This window comes from Prenolepis imparis, unplaced genomic scaffold, assembly GCF_030444845.1.
Source record: "Prenolepis imparis isolate NDT839.2.m4 unplaced genomic scaffold, iyPreImpa1.0 SCAF_2, whole genome shotgun sequence".
Lineage (NCBI taxonomy): Eukaryota > Metazoa > Arthropoda > Insecta > Hymenoptera > Formicidae > Prenolepis > Prenolepis imparis.
Genome location: NW_028141160.1, coordinates 8,383,331 through 8,396,816, shown reverse-complemented (window position 1 = coordinate 8,396,816; position 13,486 = coordinate 8,383,331). Strand labels below are relative to the sequence as shown.

The 13,486-nt window shown below is 38.3% G+C and overlaps 2 protein-coding genes across 8 annotated transcripts in view; one reads left to right on the top strand and one right to left on the bottom strand.

The window, feature by feature from the left end:
• Tn (tripartite motif containing protein thin) overlaps positions 1–13,486 on the top strand; it is a 120,519-nt gene that overhangs the window by 52,011 nt on the left and 55,022 nt on the right. For 2 of the 7 annotated variants that reach the window (XM_083058442.1, XM_083058434.1), the window contains exons 1-2: positions 1,096–1,200; positions 5,144–5,248. The exons of 1 other annotated variant lie outside the window; for it this stretch is intronic. The gene's annotated coding sequence lies outside the window, so the exon portion shown is untranslated. Of the gene's footprint in view, positions 1–1,095; positions 1,311–1,374; positions 1,399–1,419; positions 1,528–1,551; positions 1,573–5,143; positions 5,249–13,486 lie in introns of those variants that run through there. 4 more of the 7 variants (XM_083058435.1, XM_083058436.1, XM_083058439.1 and 1 more) reach the window with 4 other exon arrangements.
• The window catches only part of LOC145948881 (uncharacterized), a 54,461-nt gene that overhangs the window by 18,766 nt on the left and 22,209 nt on the right, over positions 1–13,486 (bottom strand). The gene's annotated exons all lie outside the window — the stretch shown is intronic.

The following is a 13,486-nucleotide window of genomic DNA, read 5'->3' as shown; positions in this document are numbered from 1 at the left end:
TAATCGCGGAACGTTTTTAATTCTTATAAAATGAACAGTCTTATCGCGCGATAAAGTTTAATGTTACAGGCACTAGGGTTTTTTTTATAAAGCTTCTCCCCAAGCGCGCGACTATTTAACCGACGTATTCATCCGGTTCTTATAATTCGTAATAAAACACAGATAAAACGTGACACACACGTATACGCGCGTATTATTATTGGGGCGCACGAAGAAAATTCAGGGGTTGTAAAAGCAACAATTGGGAATAACCGCGGGCAAAAGAGAAGAAGTTACACGTAGTCGTAAACTTTCATCTCCGGAAGGTTAAAGAGGGAGCATCATCGGATATATTACGCTCACCAAAGGACAAACTCTCGGGACCAGAACTTTCATTAGGAAACCCTCGTTTGATCGTGTAAAAAAGCGAATCTGCGTCGCGATATCTTTTGTATCTTTGTGTTATTTTCGATTCGCGCTTCAAAAAATAGAAAGAAGAAAAATAGGAGAAAAAGCAAGACCTCGCGTGAAAGAGCTAGTGACATTGCGGGTCCTATTTTTAATAAATGAATGAGAATGAATGAATAAACAATAACAAGACACTCGACTGTGCCAAGAGAGCGGAGAAAAAATACATCTCGAAATCTCCGTAAAGCGTAATTTAATATTCTGTCAACGAAACGGCTCGTGTACTCGAAAAATGCACTTGCACAACGGAGGAAATCTCATTGAGAAGTTTCAAAGACAAAAGAGGAGAAGACACTCTTTCCCTTTCCGCGACTGATCCCTTCCTAAAGTGGATATACTTCTCGAGGGAGGATCCGATTGTCCCGGAACGCGATGCTCTGATTTTTAGATTCCGGCGATCGAGAAATTCCGAAGAATTAGATCGTTCTTGTTAGATCCCGCGAATTCGGTCGATTTCGATGAGCACGCAGGAATTCGCCGCAAGCACTGGATGATGATCCGCCGGAGCTTTCGAGCTTGTACGACCGATGGCGCGATGTAGATCGGGTTCGAATGCTTTTGGAACCATCGGGAACGGATGCGAGACGGAAAAGGGAAGTCGGTCTCTTCTCGGGCAGAAGATCAAGAAAAGAAGGAGAGAGAGAGAGAGAGAGAGAGAGGAGGAGGAACAGAGCGCCGCGACGAAGTAGCTAAACCAGAAATAACTAATAAGACATTCTGAGACGGGCGGCCAGCCGGCCCGGACGAATCGCGGTGCGTCTGAGTAAAAACCTCGTTTCATCTCGTCGCATCTCTTCGTCATCATCTCCACACCACATACGATAAACACCACCACACTACTTAAAGCGATACGACGCCGGAAAGTAAGGCCGGAAGAAGTAGAGAGAAATATAAAGGGAGATAGAGAGAGACCGCAAAGGGGAAACGAGCGAGAGCGCATTTATTCGTGCGGTATATAGTGCTGTAAAAAAAAAAGAAAAAAAAAGAAAAAAAGTGTCGTCAAAAAGAGAGAGAGAGAGAGAGAGAGAGAGAGAGAGAGAGAGAGGAAGTTCCACACCACGTGATCAGTGCAAGTGCATCGTAGGTGCATCGCGACGTAATCCATGAGAATTGCATTCTCAACGGGTATTTCCATCCGGTCTCCTCCCTCCTCTTATGGATCGCGAAAGAGAGAGAGAGAAAGAAAAAGAGAAAGAGAGAGAGAATCATCGTCTTCGCTGTCGTCATCGTCTCGTCGTCGTCGTCGTCGTCGTCGTCGTCGTCGCCATCGCCGTCTAATTTTAAGTGTTAGATAATGCACACCGGTGCGCACCGGTACGCTCGGATACTAAAACGGTATCGTAAGACACGCACGCGCTGGATCGCGATGATGACGATGGCGAGAGAGATCCTCTCTCTGGATCCTGCATATTTGTCCTAGGTCGATTCTTGGTGCTTCAAATTGATTCCTCTCTCGAGACTTCTTGCTCTCCCTTTCTCTCTTCTGTGTGTTTTACCTCCTTTTCTATGATAAATTAAGTAAGTCACTGCAAGAGAGAGAATGGTACTCCTCTCCCCGAACCCTATCGTCCATTGAAGCTGTCTCCGTTCGAATTTTTCGCCACGTTTCTTCCTGTCTTGCCGATTTCGTCCGCTTCTCCTTGTTCTTCCGCACGACTTTTTGACTACCCATTTCTGTGTGCATCTTTTTTCTTTTTTCCCTCTTTCTTTCTCTCTCCTTTTTTTTTCTCTTTTTGATACATTTGTCTTCCTTAACGCTAATCTGTCCTGGGACATTTCACTTTAGTCCTTGTCGCTATTCGCGATGCGAATTTTCTCTCTGCGCACAACTTCCTATTTCAAAATTCTTTATTAAAGATTTTTTTGTCTCTAGTTAACATTGACTCCCCCTTGCGTTTCTAGCTCGCTAATACCGCATAGCTTCTCATTAAAATGTCACTTTAGAGTAAAAGGATTCTTCATTCTGCCCCTTCTTTTAAGCAAAGGACTTTATCGCTTTTATTTAAATATTTCATTCCATTTCGATTTCGTTCCAAATCCTTTTTGTTATTTTATATATATAGTGAGAGAAAGAGAGGGAGAGCCTCTTTAACCCTATTTTTATTATTATATTTTACCTTGTTTGCTGTCTTTGATTACTCTCTTTTGATGCTACAAATATTGCACAATAATCACTCGCGGAGCGAAAATAATTGCGCTTATTGTTATACTATCTCTTCAAGGTTTTTTTTCTTTTCAACAGACTCTTCATTTCTCAACTGTTTTTATTTTATTTTTCTTTTCTCGTTCCTCTCAATTACATCTTGTCCCATTTGCGTGCACATTCGGTTTCTATTAACTTGATCTCTTCTATTTTTCCGTTCTCTCTCTTCTCCCAATCAGCATTTCCTCGCTGACTCTGTTCTCTCTGACTGTACCGATTTCGCAATCTACCTCGCATTCGCTTCATTGCCCCTCTATTTCTTCGCTTTTTGCTCTCTCTTCTCATCTTTTTTCTCACATCACCACGTTTCTCTATCTTCTCTTATAGAGTGAGATGCGCTATCGCACAATCTCTTAACGGGTCTATATACGCTTGGTCCTCTCTATACTCTTCTACTTCCGTCTTTTAAAGACCCACCTCCTGCGCCTACCTCTCGCTCGTATCATTTTCTTTTTCTACTTATCCATCGCGCTGTACCAATTTCGCCATCTCGCTTCTGTCCAATTTTCAACGTCTTCTCTCTCTCTCTCTCTCTCTCTCTCTCTCTCTCTCTCTCTCTCTGTTTCTCTCTCTCTCTCTCTCTCTGCTCTTTCTTGGTCTATCCTCTTTCCTTTCCATCTCTTTACTCTTCCGTCTCTCCGCGGCCTTCGACGCTCTCGCCGTCTCCCCGTTCTTCATCTGCGTCTCTGTCTCCGCGTGCTCTAATATAGCCACCCGGTGTCCAATTACTCGCTTCCCTCTCGCTACAGTTTTTCCGCCGCCACGACGGCAGCGACGGAGAAAGGATCCTCATCAGCCGTTCTATTTTCCGCTTTTTCCTCCGCGATTCATCCTTATTCAACCGGTCGCGCGCATCCCGTCGTAAAGCTCTCGTGCTCTTTTCTTTCTTGATCGCATCGCAAATATGGCAGTCCGATCTCCGATCCCGATGCAAATTGGGAAAACAGCCGTGCAAAAAATCGCCGGAGAAACGTATAACGACGGGAACGGGAGAGGTGATGAAAAATAATGGAGAACGCGGGGAAATCGAATTGTGAAGCGCGAGTCTCGCTGTCTGTTTCGTCCGCGTTCCGTTTTTCGCGAGTGAAACTAACTTGGTTCCCGACGCGATTCCCGAAAGTATACGAGTCCGGGATTGGCTCGAGTCCAGGAAACATCGGGTGAAACAAACGCTCACTCGTTGAGAGACCGAGATACTTTCGAAGAGTGTTTCGCGAACAACGTATACGACGTACTTGAAACAACTGGGAGAGAAGGAAATGACGGTGCAAAGGTTGAATGTTGTAAGCGCCAATCGGGAAATCCTCGAAGCTTCGTTAATTTTGCGGATGTTGTAAAAAAAAAAAAAAAAAACGATTCTTCGCTGAGCTCTAGCAGCATATATATAGTGGTTTCTCCTCTTCAGAACGCGTTGAACTAGTCTCAGCTCACGAAATTTTCATATTACAGTCGTTAAAATCGCGATAGAGGGTTATGAATTTTTCATACTTTGGTATGTGCGTTTTTCATGAATGTAGAAATAGGAAAATCGCGAGTCTCTCTCTATAGTAGTTCTCTCTGCACGAGAAACGCGAACAGCCGAACCGTGCAAGATGACCCAGCCAACAACGGCGCTATGAATATTTTCGCGCGAAATCGGCGCGAATAACGTTTGCTTTCGTTACAAAAGCGAGGTGCAAAAGGAAGAAAATAAAAAAGAGCTACGAAAAAAATAAACGTGGGCCACGCAGGTTTATTTAAAAAAATAGCTTCGTAACCAATCGCGCCGAGCATGCATATACATATATACAGCGATGCATATAACGCGCGCGTGTCTGATTTAACGTCGACCGCTTTCACTGAAACGCCGCGCTCTGTTTATCGTCGCGTTGCCCCCGAAATAATTTTTTTTAATCCAATTGCGGAAAAAAATTCGCTCGGTTTCTCGTCGCGACGATGTAACGAGACACCGTAACAGTAAATTACGGGCAAATTCTCTCTCTCTCTTTCTCTCTCTCTCTCTCTCTCTCTTCGCGATGGCGTTCGCGGAATCTCGACGCCCCGAGGCGTCATCGCGCTAATTAGAATCCCTAGCCGTCAAGCGCCGTCAACGTCCGGCTATTTCTTTTTTTCTCTCGCTTTGCAATGTTCCCTGGCAATGTTCCGTCCACTAATCACGCAGCTATCCTAGTGTCGTGTCCTGTAACGCGGCCAAAATCGCCGTCATCGCCATCGATCGGTTCATCTTCTTCGCCCGGCTTCGCTCTGTCGTGTCGCCGAAACCATCTTCATTGAGCGCTTCATCCGCATGACAGTACGCTTAAATTTACACGACACACTCATGCATCATACGTACACGACATGTATATGCGCGATGACGATTTATGTGGGACGGGGCGGCGAAAATCCGCGATTCCCGAAATTTCTTCGCGCACAATCGCGTCGCGTCGCGTTGCGTCGCGTCGCGTTGGACGTTTGCCGTAGTTTAACGATAGTGGATATCTGGTTTTTTAGCTGTCACAGCGCTGGATTTCGGTGTCTAGAAAGTACAAGAAATCGGGGACCACTAGGGGAGGCCCCGACTCGAGGAAGACCGCCGAAAGGCGGTCAACGAGTCAGGTGAGAAAAACGTGTGTGATTTCGTTTTCGAGAATTATATTTCAGGCAGCTCTTTTGTACGCTTCGCATTAACATTTAAGCTTTTAAATGTTAATATATTTATTGAATATATTGATGAATATTTTATTTATAACAAAGTCATTATATGTACGATATGCCATATCGTAATACTATAGATGCGTACTTTATTAGAGCATAATTAACACACATTTGTTATATTGTAATAATTATAATAGTGATTCATTTATTCCAATTCATCATTAATTCAGTATTCGATACATTAATAACGAAGTTTTTGATGATCTATTAGCACTGGCCCGGAATGTAATGATTTTATCTAATCTTTATGGTTGTAAAAATAATTACTTCGATAATAATACGGTATTAATGAATTTTATAATGACCTTGTTAGTAAACTTTGTCTCTGTCAGATCTACATGCTCATTAGAAATACCAAAATTTCCCCAAGAATAATAATCGCATTATCATTACACGATGAGAGAGAAAAAGAGAAAGTTAATAAGAAAAAGTCGACGAACAAATGAATCTGCACTAATCAATTTTCGTCGCGCGGTGGCTTATGATATATAGCCCATTACATATATATAGAGCTCATTTTGCTGGAGGGTTACCGATTGTCGTAGCGCTTTTTCCTTCTCGTCTCTGATCCACAAAGCTTTGTTTTCACCGGAAACTTTTATGTCGTAAAACTGACGTGGAATAATTATGTTTATCGATTAACGAAAGGGGATGATGGTGCGCTTCGATTTGTTAGATGAAACTCTGTGACACGAGTGAGATAATTAAAAGTCCTGGCAAAAGCTTTTGTCTCGAGGGGATTTACATTACAATACAATGAAATAAAGTATAATAAATATAAATTACAATGTAATAAAAATATTCTAATATGTTCCATTGTGTGTTTGCATACGTTAAAATTATAAAAATTTTATAATACCACAAGAAATAAACATGGAATATTAATAACCCGAATTGCGTACACCGTAAATTGCGTACGTCGTAAATTAATTAATAGGTCAATGTTAGAATTAAAAAAAAATGAAACTCTTTTTCAATATAAACGAAATATAAATTTAATGACTGCAGGATAACAGAATACAAATCGCAAAATAAAAATCTTTTATAAATATGTAACATGTCAGATTTTAATTTAATATTTTCCTTTATATTTTTTATCTGTATGTGTGTATCGTTATTTTCTCCGCGATATACATAGAAATGTCGTACCATAAGAAATTTATTGCAATGCACGTCGAAAAATTAGTTACGTCAATATCATCCATGTCGGTCCCATAAATGTTTCCAAGATAAAGCGTTCGAGGCAGCTATATAAGTTGGGTCGATATTTTACAAAAATGAGCACCAGATATGATTTATCGGTTTTAGAGTAGCACGGTATGTAACGCCTGATATCGCATTGTAGTTAGTTATCGTAGACTTCGGTCGAGTTATCGTAAAAAGTCGTTGGCAGAATCACAAGGCTGCCAAGTGAAAAATGGGTCTTCATTTGTACAGGTGGATCTACATTTATGTCAATTTCTCTTGGTACGTACAAGAAATCCATTTCTCTTCTGACTTTGAGATCGAGAACCGTTCGTCACAAATGAGTCCCATTCTTCTTTGTCAGAAGTGAATTCATCAATCGCTTTTTCTATATCGCACATACGTTTATATAAAATTGATTTTTATATTATTGATATTTTTTTATATTCCACATTTTTTTACATTTTCTATTGAGTTGTTCGGAAAGTCATTTCGTTTTTTTATATAATATTTGAAAACTACTAATTGGAATTAAATTTGATAAAAATGTATAATCTCACGAAAACACGCAAGAAAGGAGATTTAATAATTTATATTAGTATATGTGATGTAATAAATACATGAAATAATAATAATTCCTTAATGAGTGGAAAAATTAAAAGAATGAGATGCTTTTTCAGTAAATGTTTAATGTATATTCTGGTATTAGTTATGACGTACGTAGTATAACGAGCTTTAAATGCTATGTGTAAGGATTATAATAATACAACCGAAATGATGCGGGCGTGAAATTTGCATAAATCCGATGATTCATTGATTTTACGCGGGATTATTTCGGAACGTTATTTACATTACGCGGTTAGTTACTCGTCTATAAAAGCGAATTTTATTTCAGTTATTTCAATGGGTGTTGTTATAAAATATCCCCAATTAAAAATGCTTTATTATATTCCCAAAGGAAGATAAAAAAAAAAAAAAAAAAAAAAAAAATTATTTTGTTATTAAATTATTATATATACATATATATAATATATTATAATTAAATTATTAAATGTTATTTATATAATATATAATGTATAATATATAATAATTATAATGTATTATAATTAAATATTTTATATTATAAATATTATATAATATTTAACACAATGATTTTGTAACTCAAAATTTATCGACAAGCCTTGAAAAATGCTTCAATATTTTTATAATTTCATAGGAAATAACTATAACTGATACACTTGATAAATAAGTCCTTTTTTAGCACAGAAAATATTTCAAATTGTTCACGCGTTAAAACGACATCGATGATCTGTTCCGAAGAACGTTAACTTTGTTTGGTATTTCCGTTCGACGCTTAACTATATCCGACGATTAAAGAGATAATTGAATTCGTCGAGAAAATACTATTGCCGTCTCGCGAAGTTTTACACTGTGTCATCTTTTTATCGAAAGTACTCTTCTCTATATTGTAAAATTAATATAGCGCCGTAAGATTTATAATGCAATTATTCGAATGATAAATTTATTATCAATAATCAGTATATTTTAATCGACTGCGATTTTATTTATAAGTATGTTATATTTAAACGAGTTTGTGTGTTTAAATAAGTTTTAATTTATTATTATAGAGTTTATTTGAATGCGCCAAATTTATTTAATACCCTGTAATTGTTTTTTATACCGAGACAATGCTATATTCGATATATATTGCATTCGGATCATATTATATTGCACGTATGTGCAACGAATTTTCATCCACTCGCGTTGCGCATCTTTTCGGTCAAGCCAAGCCATTGTATATTCGGGTTGCATTTTCACAGTAGAGACGTGTTACACAGGATGGTGAAATCAAGAGACGTTTAAATCGCCTTTTCGGCCGAAATTAGATTACACTTTACTGACAAGCGGCAAGTGGATAAGTTCTAGCGACGTTTCGTACTTCAGTGCTCTTTTTTAGTGAGCTTTTCTGTTCTTTTTTTTTCTCTCTGTCTCTCTTTCTCCCTTCTAGTCGTACCACGCCGAAGACTCATATAGCAAAAGTAGTGAGGGGATTGCCGCACGATTGAAAGGGTGCATCGCGAACTAACGAGCTACAAAGTGCATCTAGGCACGTAATAAATGTCATATAAGGAATAAGAGCAATGTGTTCCCAAGTATGACGGTCTCGTAAAAAATTTTTGACAGTAAATACCGCATCGACGAGAATAAACTCTAAAATATGTAGCATCATTTTTATTATTCATTATTTATTGCTCCTACAGCAATTATCTCGTGAAATAGATAGTCATAATATTTTGTTCGAAACAGTATAAACTATTGTATATTAATATGAATATTGGCTATATAAGAAAAATAAGATATTTATAATATTTGTATATATATTAGTATATATATTAGTATATATATTTGTATATTTATTAGTATATATTATATATTATATATTTATAATATATATATAATATATATAAATATTATACTTAATAATCTTTATTCTATCACACAAAATATTACTGTTACGTATTACAATTGCGGTAATATTAGATTGCGATATTACAATATACGGTATGACCTTTTCCATCCACGTGCATTACCCGTTTAAGTGACCCGATGCATTTTGCGAAACATTAGTGCATTCACCGAAATTAGAAACGCCGACCAGCGTTATAATTTTACGGTCCCGCCCTGCGCACAGTCGTACCCGACCGGAGAATATAATTCCGCGGTGCGCGCGAGCGTGTGTGTTGTAACGTACGGTTAACTATAAGTAGGTAACATAGTGGAGCATCGCCGAAATATGCTGGAATTTATTGCGAACCGTGAATCGCAGTAGCGCGGTCAGCGGAAACCGCGGGCCGCATTTTCGACATGGCGCATAATCCGCCGGAGCTTCAACGAAAGAGAGAGAGACTCTCCGCCCCGGTTTTGCTCCCGGTGCGGACTTTTATATGCAGGCCTTCTACTTGATATTTCAACCTTGTCACACCGCGACCGCATAACGGTCGTTATGTCAGAATGATAAGTTCATCGTGGCGCGGAAAAACCGCGAAAACCGAAAATGTTTCGCGGGCGGAACTCAAACGAATTGAACGAAAATATTTTATTTACGGCGTTTTAGAGGAAAAAAAAATATACCTACACCGCGAAAATATATTTTAATATTACGTTGAAAAATATCGCGCGCGATCGATCATAATTCAACTCTTTCGAGACGATATCTCAATTTATAGTTGTTTCCGATTAATTTTCAATAATAATGTTTTAGTTATGAGTGATATTTCTATTTGAAGGAGAATATTAAAGACGCCAACGAAGAGTTAAATATAAATTCCCGAAATAAGCGTATTTGTTATTCGATGTCTCTGCAGATTTCAAACTTTGTTTAAGAATCCGCAAGAGATTTATAACTGCAAAAATTCAGTAATTAATTTTCGAATTAAACTTGACATTGAAATTCTCCATAAATCGCTTTTACGAAAGGAGAGAGAAATATCTTTATTTATGTACCCTTTTGTTCTTGGATGGCTTCTGCGAAATTTGATTATCAGGGGAAATGAGCAGCATATATCTTCGGAAGCGTCTCGTTCTAACGCGATTTAACGGCGGTTTTCTTGGCGATCCATTCACGGATTAAATCCTCCTCGGACCAAACAGTCGTTTATAGTCTCGCCGTACAATCGTCTCGTCGTTCTCCAAATCGTGCTTCTGCACGATTAGTACTTGCCCTCAGACAATTCGTTATGGATCATCTTGTCGCTTTTGTCCACAACCGAATCGTTCGCACGTACGGTTGAATTGTAATAGCGGACATAATCGCTGAATTACGGGAACGTGCGCATTTGCGCCCGTTCTCTCCTACATCGCTCTAATAGGATTTCGCAGAGGTCCAATGAATATCTGGCATGTTTAGAATGAGCGATTGGCACGCGCGAACAGATGAAAGAAAAAGAATTAAGAATCTACGATTTAATTCTTCGCACTCGCGCAAAGTATCGGCAAGTTAATCGAGAATTTAATCTTAATGACTATCTTACGCAGCTGTAATATTTTTCTGACGTGCGATATAAAAATCATTTAGAGTCGTAAAAATTAACGTGAGAGTAAAAAGATTCACGAAACTGAAAACTAAAGAATCGCAGATTATATCGGAAATTATATAATTCTTTTTATTTTATTGGTAAAGTGTAATTCGTAAAGAAACAATTCGCTTTTTCTACGCAATTGTTTTCTGAAGTTACGGTGTTAGAGGCCAAGTGGCGCAATATGGGGAACCCACAGAGGTGTAAAGTGGCGTCGTTTCCGTACCGTATCCGGAATGTTTTTTACTACTTTGTGTCACACGAGCCACAAACGACACTTACAAAAGATATGAGCCAGTCGAGTGTGTTTTTGACGCCGAGAAGTACACATATATATAAGTGAAATTCTTGCGTATTTCTTTTTTTCATGACATTGTACAGAGATCCTTGACGCGCTAATGCTTTATGATGAAATAAAATGTGCTGCTGGCAACCGGCTTTTAATATCTGGATCAAAAGTCAGCTCCTCGAGTTTATATGAATTTTTTTTCAATTTAGCATTGGGATATTTTTTGCGAAGATAATACACTGAAACTCTTTACGAGGGAAAGATTTCGATATATACATATAAAAAATAAAAATAAAATCGGCAGATGTTTAATATTCGTGAACGTTGGCACACTTGATTCTTCCATAGAATTACGTGACAGCAAAGGGCCATGCTTATTGCAGGTTTTTTTTCATGAAAACGTCCCACTGCTGCAGAAATTCACAAATCGCTCGAAAATGTAATTACGTTAACTGCCGGACAAAGGGCCGTCATTTAAAGCAGGGCTTTGGCTTTATGTTTCACGACGCTCGGCAATGCATAAAATAACGCGCGATCGTGACAAAAGTGACATGCTGTTGCAAGTTAAAGCGCAAAAAGCAGTAAAAATGATGAAGGGATAATAACGGAATTGAAGGATTATAAATGGAATATATTCTTACACACACACATGAATAATAAATTAATATATATACGCGACTATATTACTTACACAGTCCTTCGATTTCTTTATATACATCATCTCCTTTCCCGCATCTCTCGTATTATAAACCGACGAGACGCATTACGTCTCATCATTGATACCTCAAGTGCAATTCAATCAACGTTTCCGATAAATACACCTTCTTCTTCGCGCGAATAAGGACGATGCAAATCGGCGTCGTTATCCTGTCCCAAATATATAAAGCGTCGTACCTGGCTTCTCGCCACACAGAAGAAGAAAAAGAGATTTCTCTCTAATCTTCTCCACCGTCTACCTACTTCCCCGCAAGAAGACCCCGATCCAACAATAAGATTTGCTCCGTCGTTTGTCCGTCTGTCCATCCGTTTATCTGTTCGTCCGTCTTCCCTCTCGCCCCCCCCCCTTCCCATGCAAATGATAAAGAGACTATTCACACTAGACGAAAGCGAGAGAACTCGGTTCCGCCTCGCGCGCATTTTATATTCTCTCCCCCTATTATTCTTTCGGAGCAATGCGTCCCGCGTCTTCTGTTTGCGTGACAGAGTTTCATAAAAGTGCACGAGAGATATAAAACCGTGCCCCGTGGCTTTTCTCCATACATGTTTATCGACGATCTAAAGACTAAAGCGTCCGTAATCTTCTTTGTCGGAATTATTGTTACGTAACATAAGCTGAGTTGTTAAATTAAAGGGAGAAAATTGCCGTTTTAAATTTAAGATGAGATTATTTAACAAATATTCGCTATTTTCGGAATCAATCATTTATCGAACGATTGATTTTACACAAGTCTTTTATTATGACAGTAGGTAATTTAAATAAAATGATTAACGATTTTCTTTCTACTTTAATAACTTATTACCAAAGTGATGAAAAATCGTGAGCTTTCACGTTAAGAGTATTTTGCAATGAAAAATAATGGGGTCGTTATTGCATGCAAATTTCGAGACTGCCTTTGCATAAGAGTGTCGTTCAATTAGATACGTGTAATGGCGGTCATGCAAGAAAATTGCGACCTTACACCGAATTGTCCCGAAATGCTCTCTTATATAGCCTGCTTATGCATTATGCAAATTTCTTTATAAGAGGTTTAACACTGTTCGAGATCTCACATTAATGATAGTAGTACCTGTTAGAGTTTTATTACTTGTCCGGGAAGTGAACAGAAATCAATCGTAATTGTGCGCCTTAAAAGATATATTAAGTCGACAGTTGATGACGTATTTAATCATACTACTTTCATTACAACGAGATATGCTTCACATCATATGTCAGATTAATTTATAAACTATTCAATCTCAATTTGTCTACTACAATCTAATAGTTATTTTGAGAATATAAATTCAGGACATAAATTTATTTCATATTAATATTGTCAAATGTTAATTTAATCACTTAAAGATAATATCGCTATTTTTCAATCTGAAAATAACTATCGTATCTTTATTATATTATAGACCTATCGATAGACTTGAGATAATAACATATCCACGTTTTAATTAAATATTTATTGCTTCAGACTATCGACTTCTCCACAATAGTGCCAGCGGCCTAAACCTTATATAATCGATACACTTCACCTCCATTATCAAATCTCTCGCGATACAAACACACACATACATATACACAGAGGCTTCTATCTATCTTATCCTGGTCCCCAACGAAATAAAGCCCGAGCCCCCAGGAGTAAACAAAGAAAAACTTTGGCCGTTATAACTTTGTACCATATAGTCGCAGAGAAAGAGAGAAAGTGAGAGAGAGTGAGAACATGTCTGCTGTTAAGCGTTAAATGATCCAAAGTGATACATCTGATGCTTTTGCCTTTCTACAAAAGTTGGAACCCCTTTGGCCTAGTTGGCTTTCCTCGCGCGAAAATTTAACCGTATACAGAAGATTAAAGCAGGAGAAAAACTAGAGATAGAGGGAGAAAG